Genomic DNA, 19,400 nt, shown 5'->3' with positions numbered 1-19,400 from the left:
GCTAAAGTACTGTATTCAGGAGGAGAGAAATCAAGACAGTGAATGGTGCTAAGAATTAGGTCATGGAGGGGATTTTCTTAAATGTTTAATTTTTGTGGGTTCATAGTAGGTGTATATATTTATGATATTTATGGGGTACATGAGATACCTTGACACAGGCATGCAATGTGTAATAATTACATCAGGGTAAATGGGGTATCCATCACCTCAAGCATTTACCTTTTGTGTTACAAACAATTCAGTTATACTCTTTTAGCTATTTTTAAACATATAGTTAAATTATTGACTGTAGTCCCCCTGTTGTGCTATCAAATACTAGATCTTCCTCATTCTATTTTGTGTACCCAGTAACCATCCCCACCCCCCATTCTCCAAACCCTCAGTACCCTTCCCAGCTTCTGGTAACCATCACTCTATTCTCTATCTCTGTGAGTTCAATTGTTTTAAGTTTTAGCTCCCACAAATAAGTGAGAACATGTGAAGCTTGCCTTTCTGTGCCTGGTTTATCACTTAATGTAATGACCTCCAGTTCCGTTCATGTCATTGCACATGACAGGATCTCATTTTTTTAAATGGCTGAATAGTACTCCATTGTGTATATGTACCACATTTTCTTTATCTATTTGTCTGTTGATGGACGCTTAGGTTCCTTCCAAACATTGGTTATGTGGAGGGTATTTTTTTTTTTTTTTTTGAGACAGACTCTCGCTCTGCCGCCCAGGCTGGAGTGCAGTGGCATGATCTCGGCTCACTGCAAGTTCTGCCTCCTGGGTTCAAGCCATTCTCCTGCCTCAGCCTCCCGAGTAACCTGGACTATAGGCGCCCACCACTGCACCCGGCTTTTTTTTTTTTTTTGTATTTTAGTAGAGATGGGGTTTCACCGTAGTCTCCATCTCCTGACCTCGTGATCCACCCACCTCGGCCTCCCAAAGTGCTGGGATTACAGGTGTGAACCACCGCGCCCAGCCTATGGAGGGGATTTTTGAGAGAATGTAGCTAACTTCAAATTTTTGAAGGCTCAGTGTTGGAAACAGGGAGTTATCTTCTATGTCATTTTGAAGAACTAGTATATGGAAATGAATTTCTTCATTCATCAGTCAGTCAGTCACAAAATACCATAAACAAAGTGTATCCTTCTTAGCAAGGCAGTTGAGAAAGTATTTTCTCTAGCAGAGAATTAGACTAAGAATAATGAGCTATTATTGAATGTATTCAGGGAAAAATTGGCTGACCAATTTGCAGGGATTACCACTTGCATTTTTAAGGATGAGAGGCTAGAAAATGTCTAATGATTCTCATCAGTTTGTAATCACATCATTTTCCTATTCAAAAATACCCTAAGTCTTCAAATTGCCAAGAATAGAAAGGAATCACAGTATTCCTTTATTAGTATCACAGCATTCACTGTGATACTCAAGGCTCTCCAGAATGTTGCTCTGATCTGTCTTCCCCAGGTTATCTCCTGCTGTCCCCATTAGGGAGCCATTTCCAAGCTGAACTGGTCCATTGGATCACGTAGCTTCTTCCCTCTTTGCCTTTCTATTTTTTAAAAAATAAAATTTTATTTTTCTAGAGACAAGGTCTTGCTTTATTGGCCAGGTTGGTCTTGAACTCTTGGCCTCAAGCCATCCTCCTGCACTTCAGCCTCCCAAAGTGCTAGGATAACAGGCTTGAGCCCCCATGCCTGGCCCTTTCCTTGCTCTTCCTTTGTTCATGCTGTTCTTTCCTAGAAAGCTCTTTTGGCTCTTTGCCTAGGGAAATGCAATTCGCTTTTCAATTTGAAACATAAAATACTACCTTGCTTTGAAGCTTCTCTGCTCTTGTAGATATGACTCTGCAGAGCTGACATTCACTACTAGGAATGCACAGTCATACCAGTCGTTTACAGTTATGGTCCACTCCACTTGGTGGGTCAGTGCCAATGCCATATCAGAGGTTGAAAATGTTAGACATCACCCTGCTGTCACTGTAACACATGTAACATATGTTATATTGTACATATTATAAACACAAATATAATATTATAAAAGGCCTAGCACCCCCATAGCCATGTTGGGAATCTGAGTGAAATGAATTCATTGATTTTAACTAACTGTGGTTCTGATCCTTACCAACTGGTTAACTCTTCCAACTTCAGCAAGTAGGTAGCACATTCACACAAAGGTTGAAATTGGTCTGACATATAAATACAGTATTTCTTACTCCTTTGAAAAAAAAAAAAAACTACTGTAGAGGTCTTTGGGAATATTCTGAGAATACAAGTAGTTGAAGCAGTCAAATTTTCAGAGTCAGGGATACCTATATCCTCGATTCTAAGATGGAGCAGTATAGAGTCCAACAGACAGAATCTCTTCTAGAATGCAGTTCAACTTCTGAGTCCAACAGATCTGAGTTTGAATTCTGCCTATGCTAAGTGCTAGGGTTGTTTTACAGCTGTCAAACCCAGAACTAAGCAGTAATAATATCTACTTTTATTGAGTGCTTACTGTGTGCTATGCATAGAGCTTAGTGCATTGTATATGGGATTTTATGAAATCCTCCTTTCAACAACCCTGTGAGGAAGGTACCATTTTTGTGCCCTTTTTTTTTTTTTTTTTAACAGATGAGGAAACTGAAGCCTAGCTACAGTAATAACGTTTTCAAGGTCATATGGCTAGCACTTGGCATCAACAATGGCTGTTGTAACTTCCACTAGCTGCTCACAATATACATAAACTTATCTGCAGTGCCTGGTTCCTAAAAGGCATGATACAATGTTCCATACACTCAAACATGTGTTTCAGTGTTTGGAGCATTTGGATTCCAAAAGGAGAACTTTATGCTTTTATATTTTTATGTGTAACATCGCAGTTTTTGCCTGAAATCCAGGAACAAACAGACTTGAACAAATTGTATTAGGCCCTTTACATGGGCAGAGCACTGTGGCTTGCGCTTACTCAAATCCAAATTAAGGTCCAAATCCAAAGAAAGAAAATCACCTTTTTCCAAGAACCAAACTCCACAGGGAGAGAGAGTAGGCCAAGCACCTCCTGGACAAACCACTGCAAGGGATCCATCATTTCTTTCAACTTTTGTTACTTGCTACCCCCTGAAATAAATCCATTTGTGCCAACACTCGTTATTTCTCCACCTCCAAAGAAAGTCAGCATTCAAACAATAGGGAAGATTCTGGATAGGCCATTATAATAATGAGTGATTCTCATAGGAAGTTTAAGTGCTGATTCTGCATCTTTCTAGCTGTGTGATTTTGCCATACTTCAGCCTTTCTGAGGCTAAGTCCTTGTTTTCCAATCTCTTTTTTGTGTGTGTGTGTGTATTTTTTATTTTATTTTATTTATTTATTTATTTTTAATTTCTTTTTTTTTTAAATTTATTTATTATTATTATACTTTAAGTTGTAGGGTACATGTGCATAACGTGCAGGTTTGTTACATATATATACTTGTGCCATGTTGGTGTGCTGCACCCATCAACTCGTCATTTACATCAGGTATAACTCCCAATGCAATCCCTCCCCCCTCCCCCCTCCCCCCTCCCCATGATAGGCCCCGGTGTGTGATGTTCCCCTTCCTGAGTCCAAGTGATCTCATTGTTCAGTTCCCACCTATGAGTGAGAACATGCGGTGTTTGGTTTTCTGTTCTTGTGATAGTTTGCTAAGAATGATGGTTTCCAGCTGCATCCATGTCCCTACAAAGGACTCAAACTCATCCTTTTTGATGGCTGCAGAGTATTCCATGGTGTATATGTGCCACATTTTCTTAATCCAATCTGTCACTGATGGACATTTGGGTTGATTCCAAGTCTTTGCTATTGTGAATAGTGCCGCAATAAACATACGTGTGCATGTGTCTTTATAGCAGCATAATTTATAATCCTTTGGGTATATACCCAGTAATGGGATGGCTGGGTCATATGGTACATCTAGTTCTAGATCTTTGAGGAATCGCCATACTGTTTTCCATAATGGTTGAACTAGTTTACAATCCCACCAACAGTGTAAAAGTGTTCCTATTTCTCCACATCCTCTCCAGCACCTGTTGTTTCCTGACTTTTTAATGATTGCCATTCTAACTGGTGTGAGATGGTATCTCATTGTGGTTTTGATTTGCATTTCTCTGATGGCCAGTGATGATGAGCATTTTTTCATGTGTCTGTTGGCTGTATGAATGTCTTCTTTTGAGAAATGTCTGTTCATATCCTTTGCCCACTTTTTGATGGGGTTGTTTGTTTTTTTCTTGTAAATTTGTTTGAGTTCTTTGTAGGTTCTGGATATTAGCCCTTTGTCAGATGAGTAGATTGCAAAAATTTTCTCCCATTCTGTAGGTTGCCTGTTCACTCGGATGGTAGTTTCTTTTGCTGTGCAGAAGCTCTTTAGTTTAATGAGATCCCATTTGTCAATTTTGGCTTTTGCTGCCATTGCTTTTGGTGTTTTAGACATGAAGTCTTTGCCCATGCCTATGTCCTGAATGGTACTACCTAGGTTTTCCTCTAGGATTTTTATGGTATTAGGTCTAACATTTAAGTCTCTAATCCATCTTGAATTAATTTTCGTATAAGGAGTAAGGAAAGGATCCAGTTTCAGCTTTCTACTTATGGCTAGCCAATTTTCCCAGCACCATTTATTAAATAGGGAATCCTTTCCCCATTTCTTGTTTCTCTCAGGTTTGTCAAAGATCAGATGGCTGTAGATGTGTGGTATTATTTCTGAGGACTCTGTTCTGTTCCATTGGTCTATATCTCTGTTTTGGTACCAGTACCATGCTGTTTTGGTTACTGTAGCCTTGTAGTATAGTTTGAAGTCAGGTAGCATGATGCCTCCAGCTTTGTTCTTTTGACTTAGGATTGTCTTGGAGATGCGGGCTCTTTTTTGGTTCCATATGAACTTTAAAGCAGTTTTTTCCAATTCTGTGAAGAAACTCATTGGTAGCTTGATGGGGATGGCATTGAATCTATAAATTACCTTGGGCAGTATGGCCATTTTCACGATATTGATTCTTCCTATCCATGAGCATGGTATGTTCTTCCATTTGTTTGTGTCCTCTTTTATTTCACTGAGCAGTGGTTTGTAGTTCTCCTTGAAGAGGTCCTTTACATCCCTTATAAGTTGGATTCCTAGGTATTTGATTCTCTTTGAAGCAATTGTGAATGGAAGTTCATTCCTGATTTGGCTCTCTGTTTGTCTGTTACTGGTGTATAAGAATGCTTGTGATTTTTGCACATTAATTTTGTATCCTGAGACTTTGCTGAAGTTGCTTATCAGCTTAAGGAGATTTTGGGCTGAGACAATGGGGTTTTCTAAATATACAATCATGTCATCTGCAAACAGGGACAATTTGACTTCTTCTTTTCCTAACTGAATACCCTTGATTTCTTTCTCTTGCCTGATTGCCCTAGCCAGAACTTCCAACACTATGTTGAATAGGAGTGGTGAGAGAGGGCATCCCTGTCTTGTGCCAGTTTTCAAAGGGAATTTTTCCAGTTTTTGCCCATTCAGTATGATATTGGCTGTGGGTTTGTCATAAATAGCTCTTATTATTTTGAGGTACGTTCCATCAATACCGAATTTATTGAGCGTTTTTAGCATGAAGGGCTATTGAATTTTGTCAAAAGCCTTTTCTGCATCAATTGAGATAATCATGTGGTTCTTGTCTTTGGTTCTGTTTATATGCTGGATTATGTTTATTGATTTGCGAATGTTGAACCAGCCTTGCATCCCAGGGATGAAGCCCACTTGATCATGGTAGATAAGCTTTTTGATGTGTTGCTGAATCCGGTTTGCCAGTATTTTATTGAGGATTTTTGCATCGATGTTCATCAGAGATATTGGTCTAAAATTCTCTTTTTTTGTTGTGTCTCTGCCAGGCTTTGGTATCAGGATGATGTTGGCCTCATAAAATGAGTTAGGGAGGATTCCCTCTTTTTCTATTGATTGGAATAGTTTCAGAAGGAATGGTACCAACTGCTCCTTGTACCTCTGGTAGAATTCAGCTGTGAATCCATCTGGTCCTGGACTTTTTTTGGTTGGTAGGCTATTAATTGTTGTCTCAATTTCAGAGCCTGCTATTGGTCTATTCAGGGATTCAACTTCTTCCTGGTTTAGTCTTGGAAGAGTGTAAGTGTCCAGGAAATTATCCATTTCTTCTAGATTTTCCAGTTTATTTGCGTAGAGGTGTTTATAGTATTCTCTGATGGTAGTTTGTATTTCTGTGGGGTCGGTGGTGATATCCCCTTTATCATTTTTAATTGCGTCGATTTGATTCTTTTCTCTTTTCTTCTTTATTAGTCTGGCTAGTGGGCTGTCAATTTTGTTGATCTTTTCAAAAAACCAACTCCTGGATTCATTGATTTTTTGGAGAGTTTTTTGTGTCTCTATCTCCTTCAGTTCTGCTCTGATCTTAGTTATTTCTTGCCTTCTGCTAGCTTTCGAATGTGTTTGCTCTTGCTTCTCTAGTTCTTTTAATTGCGATGTTAGAGTGTCAATTTTAGATCTTTCCTGCTTTCTCTTATGGGCATTTAGTGCTATAAATTTCCCTCTACACACTGCTTTAAATGTGTCCCAGAGATTCTGGTATGTTGTATCTTTGTTCTCATTGGTTTCAAAGAACATCTTTATTTCTGCCTTCATTTCGTTATGTACCCAGTAGTCATTCAGGAGCAGGTTGTTCAGTTTCCATGTAGTTGAGCGGTTTTGATTGAGTTTCTTAGTCCTGAGTTCTAGTTTGATTGCACTGTGGTCTGAGAGACAGTTTGTTATAATTTCTGTTCTTGTACATTTGCTGAGGAGTGCTTTACTTCCAATTACGTGGTCAATTTTGGAGTAAGTACGATGTGGTGCTGAGAAGAATGTATATTCTGTTGATTTGGGGTGGAGAGTTCTATAGATGTCTATTAGGTCTGCTTGCTGCAGAGATGAGTTCAATTCCTGGATATCCTTGTTAACTTTCTGTCTCGTTGATCTGTCTAATGTTGACAGTGGAGTGTTGAAGTCTCCCATTATTATTGTATTGGAGTCTAAGTCTCTTTGTAAGTCTCTAAGGACTTGCTTTATGAATCTGGGTGCTCCTGTATTGGGTGCATATATATTTAGGATAGTTAGCTCTTCCTGTTGAATTGATCCCTTTACCATTATGTGATGGCCTTCTTTGTCTCTTTTGATCTTTGATGGTTTAAAGTCTGTTTTATCAGAGACTAGTATTGCAACCCCCGCTTTTTTTTGTTCTCCATTTGCTTGGTAAATCTTCCTCCATCTCTTTATTTTGAGCCTATGTATGTCTCTGCGTGTGAGATGGGTCTCCTGAATACAGCAGACTGATGGGTCTTGACTCTTTATCCAGTTTGCCAGTCTGTGTCTTTTAATTGGAGCATTTAGTCCATTTACATTTAAGGTTAAGATTGTTATGTGTGAACTTGATCCTGCCATTATGATATTAAAACTGGTTATTTTGCTCGTTAGTTGATGCAGTTTCTTCCTAGCCTCAATGGTCTTTACATTTTGGCATGTTTTTGCAATGGCTGGTACCGGTTGTTCCTTTCCATGTTTAGTGCTTCCTTCAGGGTCTCTTGTAAGGCAGGCCTAGTGGTGACAAAATCTCTAAGCATTTGCTTATCTGTAAAGGATTTTATTTCTCCTTCACTTATGAAACTTAGTTTGGCTGGATATGAAATTCTGGGTTTAAAATTCTTTTCTTTAAGAATGTTGAATATTGGCCCCCACTCTCTTCTGGCTTGGAGAGTTTCTGCTGAGAGATCTGCTGTTAGTCTGATGGGCTTCCCTTTGTGGGTAACCCGACCTTTCTCTCTGGCTGCCCTTAAGATTTTTTCCTTCATTTCAACTTTGGTGAATCTGGCAATTATGTGTCTTGGAGTTGCTCTTCTCGAGGAGTATCTTTGTGGCGTTCTCTGGATTTCCTGGATTTGAATGTTGGCCTGCCCTACTAGGTTGGGGAAGTTCTCCTGGATGATATCCTGAAGAGTGTTTTCCAACTTGGTTCCATTTTCCCCCTCACTTTCAGGCACCCCAATCAGACGTAGATTTGGTCTTTTTACATAATCCCATACTTCTTGCAGGCTTTGTTCATTTCTTTTTCTTCTTTTTTCTTTTGGTTTCTCTTCTCGCTTCATTTCATTCATTTGATCCTCAATCACTGATACTCTTTCTTCCAGTTGATCGAGTCTGTTACTGAAGCTTGTGCATTTGTCACGTATTTCTCGTGTCATGGTTTTCATCTCCTTCATTTCGTTTAGGACCTTCTCTGCATTAATTACTCTAGCCATCAATTCTTCCACTTTTTTTTCAAGATTTTTAGTTTCTTTGCGCTGGGTACGTAATTCCTCCTTTAGCTCTGAGAAATTTGATGGACTGAAGCCTTCTTCTCTCATCTCGTCAAAGTCATTCTCCGTCCAGCTTTGATCCGTGGCTGGCGATGAGCTGCGCTCCTTTGCCGGGGGAGATGTGCTCTTATTTTTTGAATTTCCAGCTTTTCTGCCCTGCTTTTTCCCCATCTTTGTGGTTTTATCTGCCTCTGGTCTTTGATGATGGTGATGTACTGATGGGGTTTTGGTGTAGGTGTCCTTCCTGTTTGATAGTTTTCCTTCTAACAGTCAGGACCCTCAGCTGTAGGTCTGTTGGAGATTGCTTGAGGTCCACTCCAGACCCTGTTTGCCTGGGTATCAGCAGCAGACGCTGCAGAAGATAGAATATTTCTGAACAGCGAGTGTACCTGTCTGATTCTTGCTTTGGAAGCTTCCTCTCAGGGGTGTACTCCTCCCTCTGAGGTGTGGGGTGTCAGACTGCCCCTAGTGGGGGATGTCTCCCAGTTAGGCTACTCAGGGGTCAGGGACCCACTTGAGCAGGGAGTCTTTCCCTTCTCAGATCTCAGCCTCCGTGTTGGGAGATCCACTGCCCTCTTCAAAGCTGTCAGACAGAGTCGTTTGCGTCTGCTGAGGTTTCGGCTGTGTTTGTTATTGTTTACTGTGCCCTGTCCTCACAGGTGGAGTCTACAGAGACAGGCAGGTTTCCTTGAGCTGCTGTGAGCTCCACCCAGTTCGAGCTTCCCAGCAGCTCTGTTTACCTACTTAAGCCTCAGCAATGGTGGGCGCCCCTCCCCCAGCCTCACCGCTGCCTTGCTGGTAGATCACAGACTGCTGTGCTAGCAATGAGGGAGGCTCCGTGGGTGTGGGACCCTCCCGGCCAGGTGTGGGATATGATCTCCTGGTGTGCCTGTTTGCTTAAAGCGCAGTATTGGGGTGGGAGTTACCCGATTTTCCAGGTGTTGTGTGTCTCAGTTCCCCTGGCTAGGAAAAGGGACTCCCTTCCCCCTTGCGCTTCCCAGGTGAGGCAATGCCTCGCCCTGCTTCAGCTCTCGCTGGTCGGGCGGCAGCAGCTGACCAGCACCGATCGTCCGGCACTCCCCAGTGAGATGAACCCAGTACCTCAGTTGAAAATGCAGAAATCACCGGTCTTCAGTGTCACTCGCGCTGGGAGTTGGAGACTGGAGCTGTTCCTATTCGGCCATCTTGCTCCGCCCTTCTGTTTTCCAATCTCTAAAATGGGGATAATAAAGTAATTTTGCGAATTCCTTAACCTGTGACTCAGGTTTTCTTCCAATTTATACAATAAGGATAATAATAGCTACTTCAGATTTGTTGTGAAAGCTAAATGAGGAATATATATATGTATATGTAAAAAATATACATCATGCTATACACTATATATAACACATAGTATAAATATGCACAAATTACTGTGACAAGTATGAAGTGTAAGGATTAACGAATATGGCATAAAGGAAAGGGGAAGGGATTTTTATGCAGAGATTCACTTGCTGAGGTGATAAATCAGAGGTGATAAATCAGGTGGGCAAATTACTCCATTTACTTGTCATACTGATCAGCCATGCCTACCTCACAGACTTTTCTTTTAACTTTTTTTTTCTTTTTAATTTTAAGCATTTTGTAAATACGAGGTCTCACTATATTGCCCAGGCTGGCCTCGAACTTCTGAGCTCAAGCAATCCTCCTGCCTTGGCCTCCCATGTTATTTTTTTCTTACTTCATAAATATTCATATTGTATAAAAGCATAAGATGCAGGCAAACAAAGATACAAAAGAACTAGAAATATCACTCACAATCCCATCACCCAGATATAATTTTGTTGTATACCCTTCCAGACTTATTTCTATGCATGTACTTGTGTATGTGTATTTCTAAAATGAGATCACTCTGTGTATTATTTTATTTTATTTTTTGAGATGGAGTCTTGCTTTGTTGCCCAGGCTGGAGTGCGATGGCGCAGTTTTGGCTCACTGCAACCTCCGCCTCCCGGGTTCAAGCGATTCTCCTGCCTCAGTCTCCTGAGTAACTGGGATTACAGGCGTGCGCCACCAAGCCTGACCAATTTTTTTTGTATTTTTGGTAGAGACAGGGTTTCACCGTATTAGCCAGGATGATCTCGATCTCCTGACCTTGTGATCCACCCGCCTCAGCTTCCTAAAGTTCTGGGATTACAGGCGTTAGCCACCACACCTGGCCCTGTGTACTATTTTATAGCTTTACTTTTTTAGCTTAACACAATGTCTTGAACATCTTTCATTGTTAATTAATATATTTTATATCATTTTAGAATATATAATATTGTATATAATATTATAATTTGGTAAATATTCCCATGTAAAAATATTCCTATGTAAAGCTATACCACAGTTTAATCATTATGCAATGTTGAATCATTTATTTCAAATTGTTTTCTATTTATAAATGAGGCTGTGGTAAACATCCTTAGAGCTAAAACTGATCATATCAATGGTTATGAGTGTTAAAATAAATAGAAGTGGAATTACTGGTTCAAAAAAGTACAAACCTTTTTAACAGTTTATTGAATTTACCAAAAGGGCACAATTCGATAATTCTTAGTACATTTATAGAGTTGTGCAACCATCACCACAATTCAGTTTGAGAATGTTTTCATCAGTCCTAAAAGTTTCTTCATGCTAATGTGCCTAACTCCAGGCAACCGCTGATCCGCTCTACAGACTGTCTTTTCTGGAAATTTTATATAAGTGGAATTATACAAAAGGTACTCTTTTGTGTCCAACTGCTTTCTCTTAAATAACATTTTTGAGGTTATTCATCTAGCAGCACATATTAGCAATTTGTTTCTTTATACTGCCCAGAGTATTTCAGTGAATGGATAGACCACATTTTGTTTCTTCATTCATGAGTTGATGACATTTGGGTTGTTTCTACCTTTGGCTATTTTAAATAATGCTACTGTGAGTATTCACATAAAAGTCTTTGTATGGACATGGACATGTGTTTCACTTCTCTTGGGTAAATACTTAATAATGGAATTACTGGGCTGTATGGTAAATTTATTTTCAACTGCATAAAAATATGCATACTACTTCCCAAAGTGGCTGTGCCATTCCACATTCCGGGTACAATGTGTTCAGGTGCCAGTTTCTCTACATCCTTGCAAAGACTTGATATTATCAATATTTTGGATTACAGTCATTCTAGTAGATGTGTAGTGGTATTTCACTATAGTTTTAATTTGGATTTTCATAATGATTAATGATGTCGAGCACTGATACATATGCATATTAGCTATTTGTATACCTTCTTTAGTAAAATGTCTATTCAAATATTTCACCAATTTTTTTTTTTTTTTTTTTTTTTTTTTTTGAGACGGAGTCTTGCTCTGTCACCCAGCTGGAGTGCAGTGATGCGATCTTGGCTCACTGCAACCTCCGCCTCCTGGGTTCAAGTAATTCTCCTGCCCCAGTCTCCTGAGTAGCTGGGATTACAGGTGTGCACCACCATGCCCAGCTAATTTTGGTATTTTTAGTAGAGATAGGGTTTCACCATGTTGGCCAGGATGGTCTTCATCTCTTGACCTCATGATCCTCCTGCCTTGGCCTCCCAAGGTACTGGGATTACAGGGGTGTGCCACCGCGCCTGGCCTATTTCACCAATTTTTAAGTTGGATTTTTTGTTTTTCAGAGTTAGTGGTAAGTGTTCTTTATATATTCTAAATACATATCCTTTATTATATATGATTTGAAAATATTTTATTTCATCCTATAGCTTATCTTTTCATAATCCCAGGTAGCTTTTTCTTTTTGATGCTACTGAGAATGGAGTTGTTTTCTTAATTTCATGTACAAATTGTTTGTTGTTAGTATATAGAAATGTAATTGACTTCTTGTTTTTCAATTGATTTCTGCATATTGATTTTATTTCCTGCACCCTGCTAAAATTATATAGTTTTATTAGTTTTAGTAGGGTTTTTTAAATTTGGTAGATTCTTTAGGATTTTCAGTGTATACGATCAAGGTTTTTAAAATTAAGATGAAATTCACATAACATAAAAGTAATTGTCTTAAAATATACAATTCAATGGCATTTAGTACATTCACATGGTTGTGTAGCCACCACCCCATCTACTTCCAAAACCTAACACTCCAAACGAAAACCCCATACCAATTAAGCAGACACCCTTCATTTCCTACATCCAACCCCCAGCTCCTTGCATCCATCTGCTTTCTGTCTCTATGGGTTTACCTATTCTGTATGTTTCATATACCTGGAATCATACAACATGCAACCTTTTGTGTGTGACTTCTTTAACTTAGTATGATGTTTTAGAGGTTCCTACATATTGTAGTATGTATCGGTTCTTCCTTTTTATAATGTACCATTGTATGTCTATATCACATTTTGCTTATTCTTTCATCTGTTAATGGACATTTGGGTTGTTTCCATCTTTTGGCTATTGTGAATAGTGCTGCTACGAGCATTCATGCCCAAGTACATCTTTGAGTCTCTGTTTTGATTTCTTTTCAGTGTAGGCAGAAGAGTGGAATTGCCATGTTATATTGTAATTCCATGTTTGAGAAACCACCAAATTGCTTTCCATAGTGTGTGTACCATTTTACATTCTCACCAGCAATTCATGAAGATTCCAAAAACTTGACATCTTTGCCAAAACTTATTATTTTCTGCTTTTTTTTTTTTTTTTTTGAGACAGAGGTTCACTCCTGTTGCTCTGTCTAGAGTGCAATGGTGTGATCTCGGCTCACTGCAACCTCTGTCTCCTGGGTTCAAGCAATTCTCCTGCCTCAGCCTCCTAAGTAGCTGGGATTACAGACACGTGCCATCATGCCTGGCCTAATTTTGTGTTTTTAGTAGAGATGAGGTTTCACTATGTTAGTCAGGCTGGTCTCAAACTCTTGACCTCAGGTGATCTGCCTGTTTCAGCCTCCCAAAGTGCTGGGATTACAGGTGTGAGCCACTGCACCCTGCCTATTTTCTGTTTTCTATAAATTATAACCCCCCTATGGGGTATGAGGGAGTATTTCATTGTGGTTTTGATTTGTATTTACCTAATGGGATTATATTTTGTAAAGTCTATATATTTTGAGTTATTTTCCTGGTGGTTGCTTTAGGAATTACAATATGTATCTCCATTTGCTTTTCACATTTTACTTGAGGCTATTCCTGACTTCATTTGAGTAAAATATGGCAACTTTGCTCCAATATGTTTCCATTTTATTCACTCCACTTTGTGCTATTATTGTCATATGTATTACATCCATATGTATTGGAAACCAAGTAATACAGTGTAGTAATTGTGTCTTTAGACAATATTATATCTTTTAAAAGACACTAAAGGATGAGAAGAGACAAAACATTTATACAGTCTTTTATATTTGGACACATATTTACCATTTGCCTCTTTCTGTCCATCCTGGTTATCATCTGATGTCATTTTATTTCAGCCTGAAGAACTTGTTTTGGTATTTACTATAAGGCAAGTCTCTTAGCAACACTGCCTCAATTTTTGTTCAAATGCATATAACATTATTTTGCCTTTGTTTTTGAAGAATAGTTCTGTTGGATATATAATTTTTTTTAAGATAGAGTCTTGCTCTGTTGCCCAGGTTGGAGTGCAGTGGCATGATGATAGCTTGCTACAATCTCAAACTCATGGGCTCAAGCAGTCCTCCTGCATCAGCCTTCCTAGTAGCTAGGACTATAGGCATGAGCCACTGAGCCCAGCTAGAATTCTTTGTTGACAGAATTCTTTCAGCACTTCCAACATGTTGTTCCACTGCCTTCTGCCCTCTGTTGTTTCTGATGAGAAGTCAGTTACTAATCATACTGCTGTTTCCCTGTAGGTGGTAAGTCATTTTTCCTCTTGCTGTTTTTGATTTTGTCTTTGTTTTTGACTTTTAATAGTTTGATTGTTATGTGTCTAGGTGAGAGTCTATTTGCACTTATCCTACTTAGGCATTATTGAACTTCTTGGATCTACAGATCAATGCATGCAGTGTTCCAGTTAGCTAGGGATGTGTGGAGAGCTTCTATGTCAAGTTTCTATAATTCTATCATTTCCAGGATCTTCTTGTCAAATTTCTGGATAGTTCCCCATTCTGTCACTCAGCCCAACTAGCAATGCAACTTCAAACTATCAGTACTGTTCCCTATTTGTTCGCTACTTTTACTGACAATACTCCTGGGCACAGACATTCCTCCTTCTATCCCAAATCAAATCCTTTCTAGCATCAAAGCTACTGATATGCACAGGTTGCCCCACACTGACAGCACTACAGGGTCAGAAGTTAGCTGGCAGGATGGGAGTAGTTCCAGACAATAATATAGTAGACTCCTTATGTTTTTACCCAAAGTTCAGCAGCTTTTCATGAATATATATTTTTAAATTTTCTGTTTGCCTTTGGTTAACTTCTAGAGCCCTGAAATACTTATTTTTGAATAACTTTGTCCAGTTTTGTTATTGCTGGTGGTTGGGGGAAGGGGGAGAGATTTGCCTTCCTCATCTTTGTGCTCTACTCAGATGCTCTGTCTGTGCATGCATTTTTATTTTATTTTTATATTTTTTGAGACAGAGTCTCACTTGATCACCCAGGCTGGAGTGCAGTGGCACAATCTCAGCTCACTGCAACCTCCGCCTCCCAGGTTCAAGCTATTCTTCTGCCTCAGCCTCCCAAGAAGCTGGGACTACAGACATGCACCACCATGCCTGGCCAATTTTTTTGTATCTTTTTTTTTTTTTTTTTTTTTAAAGTAGAGGTGAGGTTTCACCATGTTGGTCAGGCTGGTCTCAAACTCCTGACCTCAAATGATCTGCCCACCTCAGCATCACAACATGCTGGGATTACAGGTGTGAGCCACTGCACCTGGCCTGGTACATGCATTTTTGATAGTTTTGATACAGAGAGATAAATTGCTTTCCAGAAACATTATGCCAATTTATGCTCCTATCAGTAGTATATGAGAGCTTCAGTTTCCCTATACATTTTCCAGGATTGGATAATAGCATTAAATGAATATATTGTACTTTATAGGTTAAAAAAAAGTATTACATTGTGGATTTAATTTCAATTTCTCTAATTACAATTACTTTAAGGATCTTACTTAAGAATAGGATGAGATGATGTTATATGTGTTAAACTTCCCCTGGATATAAAATTTTTCTATAGAAATGCAAGGCATGAATTACTGTCTTGCAATACTTAGATTTTGACCACAAGCCAAAATAGTTCTCATGTTTGAGATACTTAGGATAAGTCCAGAAAGAGCTCTACTTTACATATGGAGAACTCAGAGTTGAATACATGTATCATATCCTCCTGTAGGGAATACCAGTGATGATGTTCCAGCAAACCAATCTTCAAGATTAAAATACTTTCTCAATAAATGTAGGAACTGCAGGATTTAAAGGAAAATTGGTGGAGAGGAGACAAACCACAACTCTATGTAACAGCGCAGTGTTTGTGGATAAGTTCTAATATGGTTTTAAATATCTGAGAATGTCAAGACAACAGTTTTATGACAGTTTCCTGAGACTTTCCAGGAATTATATATAAAATTCAGCATTTCCTCTGAAGGGAACCAGGATCTAAGAAGGAAAATCCATTGCAAGTCCATAAAACCCAGGATATGAAGGCATGGACTTGTTTTTCTCTTGATAACATAATACATAATTGATTGTAGAAAACATACAAAATTCATATATGCAGAAGAACACAAATTCTACTCATTTTCTTACCACCCAAAGATAACCCCTGATATAACTCTGTGGATAGCCTTCTTGGTTTTAAACATGGGAAAGATAAAAAGAGGAAGAGATATTTTATAATCTATGTGAGTCTTTGTTTTTAAACTCTTGCACTTCTTCTAAGCCTTTTGATGCTACTTCAATTGGAAGAGGAGGCTGCCAAGGAGAAGTCAGAACAGTGGAACCTGAGCGAAGATATCAGAATCAATTTTTAAAGCCCACGAGGTAAGAAGCTGATGAGGAATCCATCCACAACCAGGTAACAGGACTTTTATTATAATATCTGAAAAGGCAATGTTACCATCTGTCTTAGGAGGTGGGAAGTGAACAAAGAAACATGACAGTGTGCTAAAGCAGTACTTCTCAAACAACCAGTGGTGATGGATGAGTTTCAAATTTCCAACCCATCCTGGACTGATGCTTTTGTGAAATATAAAACCACGCATTTGGGTATCACTGTAATTTCAAATTGCTGTAAACTACTCTGAATTTCTGTACTTATTGCAGACTTATAGTAAATGCTTGTAAGTCACCATAGGCCCATGGATCCCATATTGGGTAGGGCTGTACTAAAATACTTGTCTTGTTTCAGGGACAAATTAGTTATCAATAGAGATTAAGACAGTAATATGCTGGTCAATGTTTAACAATTGGTTCTCTGAAGTGGGGATGAGAGGTGAAGCCAGCTGGGCTTCCTGGGTGGAACAGGGACTTGGAGAACTTTTCTGTCTAGCTAAAGGTTTGTAAAGGCACCAATCAGCACTCTGTGTCTAGCGAAAGTTTTGTAAATGTACAATCAGCTCTCTGTAAAAATGGACCAGTCGGCATTCTGTAAAAGGGACTAATCAGTAGGATGTGGGCGGGGCCAAATAAGGGAATAAAAACTGGGCACCTGAGCCAGCAGCAGCAACCCACTCGAGTCCCTTTCCACACTGTGGAAACTTTGTTCTTTCGCTCTTCACAATAAATCTTGCTGCTGCTCACTCTTTGTGTCTGCACTACCTTTATGAGCTGTAACACTCACCACGAGGGTCTGCAGCTTCATTCCTGAAGTCAGCGAGACCACAAACCCACCGGAAGGAAGAAACTCCAGAAACATCTGAACATCTGAAGGAACAAACTCTGGACACACCATCCTTAAGAACTGTAACACTCACCATGAGGGTCCACGGCTTCATTCTTGAAGTCAGCAAGACCAAGAACCCACCAGAAGGAACCAATTCCGGACACATTTTGGCAAACATGAAGGCACTATCGACTAATGCCCAGCAGTGAGCACCACTGGACCCCTTTTGCTTGCTATTCTGTCCTATTTTTCCTCAGAATTCGGGGGCTGAATACTGGGCACCTGTCGGCCAGTTAAAAGTGACTAGCACAGCCGCTGGACTAAAGACACGGGTGTCAGGCTTTCTGGGAAAGGGCTAACAATCCCTGACTCTTCGGAGTTGGGAGCATTGGTTTGCCTGGAACCAGCTTCCACTTTTCTTGTACTTCTGGGCTGAGCCGAGGGTCAACAGAGAGGAAAGCCACTCAGCTCCGGGGTCTTGACAGCAAGTCGGTTGACCCTGCAGCCATGAGTGGAACTCTCAAAATCATGTCACCTAAGCGAGACTCGCCCATCTATCCTATCTATCCTGACACTTGCCTCCTGGGTCCTAATGCCTGTCAGACAAACTTCCTCTTGCCTCTCTTCTCCGAGGCTGGTTCCGCTTCTAAAAACCACTCCCTGTCTCTCGTGCTTTTCTAGTTTCTCCTATAAGAATGATTTCTAGTGTAAACCTCAGGACTCTGTTACCTTCTTTAGGCACCTGGACTCGCTAATCAGAAAAACATAATTTTTGCCCAAAGCCCCATTGGGGCAGGGGACTATCTGGAATTTTAGGATCCCTCCTCAGAGTAGCAGGCCTAACAAAAGCTATTTCTGAAGCTAGGATATGGGGAGCTTCAGAAATGGTATCTTTCCTATTCAGATAAGTGAGGACAAAAGGCACCATTCTTCCAACTCTGGAGGTCCCTTTCCTCCCTCAGTGTATGGCCCTTCACTTCATTTTTGGTGCATAACATCTTTATTAGACAAGGGTAAGGTCCCAATACTAACAGGAGAATGCTTAGGACTCTAACAGGTTTTTGAGAATGCGTCAGTAGGGGCCACTAAATCTGACCTTCCTTAGTCCTCCTTGTGGTCTAGAAGGAAAACTAGTGTTTCTGCTGCTGTGTTGGTGAGTGAAACTATTCCGATCAGCAGGGTCCAGGGACCGTGGTGGGTTCTTGGGTAAGAGGTGTTTCTGCTGCTGTGTTGGTGAGCACAACTATTCTGATCAGCAGGGTCCAGGGACCATTGCGGGTTCCTAGGTAAGAGGTATTTCTGCTGCTGCATTGGTGAGCATGACTATTCTGATTATCAGGATCCAGGAACCATTGCAGGTTCTTGGGCAGGGGGAGAAACCAAACAAACCAAAACCATGGATGGTTTTTTTCTTTCAGATGGGAAACACTTAGGCATCAATAGGCTCACCCTTGAAACGCATCCTAAGCCATTGGGCCCAATTTGACCTGCAAACCCTGAAAAAGAGGTGGCTCATTTTTTCTGCACTATGTCCTGGCCCCAATATTCTCTCTCTGATGGGGAAAAATGGCCTGAGGGAAGTATAAATTACAATACTATCCCGCAGCTTGATCTTTTCTGTAAGATGGAAGGCAAATGGAGTGAAATACTTTATGTCCAAGCCTTCTTTTCATCGAAGGAGAATCCACAACTATGCAAAGCTTGCAATTTACACCCCACAGGAGGACCTCTCAGCTTATCCTACCCTCCCTATAGCTCCCCTTCCTATTAATGATAAGCCTCCTCTAATCTCCCCAGCCCAGAAGGAAATAAGCAAAGAAATCTCCAAAGGATCACAAAACCCCCTGGGCTATCAGTTATGTCCCCTTCAAGCTGTAGGGGGAGGGTAATTTGGCCCAACCCAGGTACATGTTCCCTTCTCCCTCTTTGATATAAAGCAGATCAAGGCAGACCTGGGGAAGTTTTCAGATGATCCTGATAGGTACATAGAGATGTCCTACAGGGTCTAGGGCAAACCTTCTATCTCACTTGTAGAGATGTCATGCTATTGTTAGATCAAACCCTGGTCTTTAATGAAAAGAATGTGGCTTTAGCTGTAGCCCGAGAATTTGGGGATACCTGGTATCTTAGTCAAGTATGATAGAATGACAGCCAAAGAAAGGGATAAATTCCCTACCGGTCAGCAAGCCATCCCCAGTATGGATCCCCACTGGGACCTCGACTCAGATCATAGGGACTGGAGTCATAAACATCT

At 40.1% G+C, this 19,400-nt stretch overlaps 1 long non-coding RNA gene across 3 annotated transcripts in view; it reads left to right on the top strand.

The window, feature by feature from the left end:
• LOC105497674 (uncharacterized) overlaps positions 1-19,400 on the top strand; it is a 58,771-nt gene that overhangs the window by 16,596 nt on the left and 22,775 nt on the right. For 2 of the 3 annotated variants that reach the window (XR_011608505.1, XR_011608507.1), the window contains exon 3: positions 16,205-16,339. This is a non-coding gene — a long non-coding RNA (uncharacterized lncRNA). The remainder of the gene's footprint in view (positions 1-16,204; positions 16,340-19,400) is intronic. The other variant, XR_011608506.1, reaches the window with a different exon arrangement.

The sequence above is a fragment of the Macaca nemestrina genome, chromosome 10, assembly GCF_043159975.1.
Source record: "Macaca nemestrina isolate mMacNem1 chromosome 10, mMacNem.hap1, whole genome shotgun sequence".
NCBI classification, from domain to species: Eukaryota; Metazoa; Chordata; class Mammalia; order Primates; family Cercopithecidae; genus Macaca; species Macaca nemestrina.
Note: the sequence above shows the minus strand (reverse complement) of the source record. Positions and strands in the feature narration are given on the sequence as shown.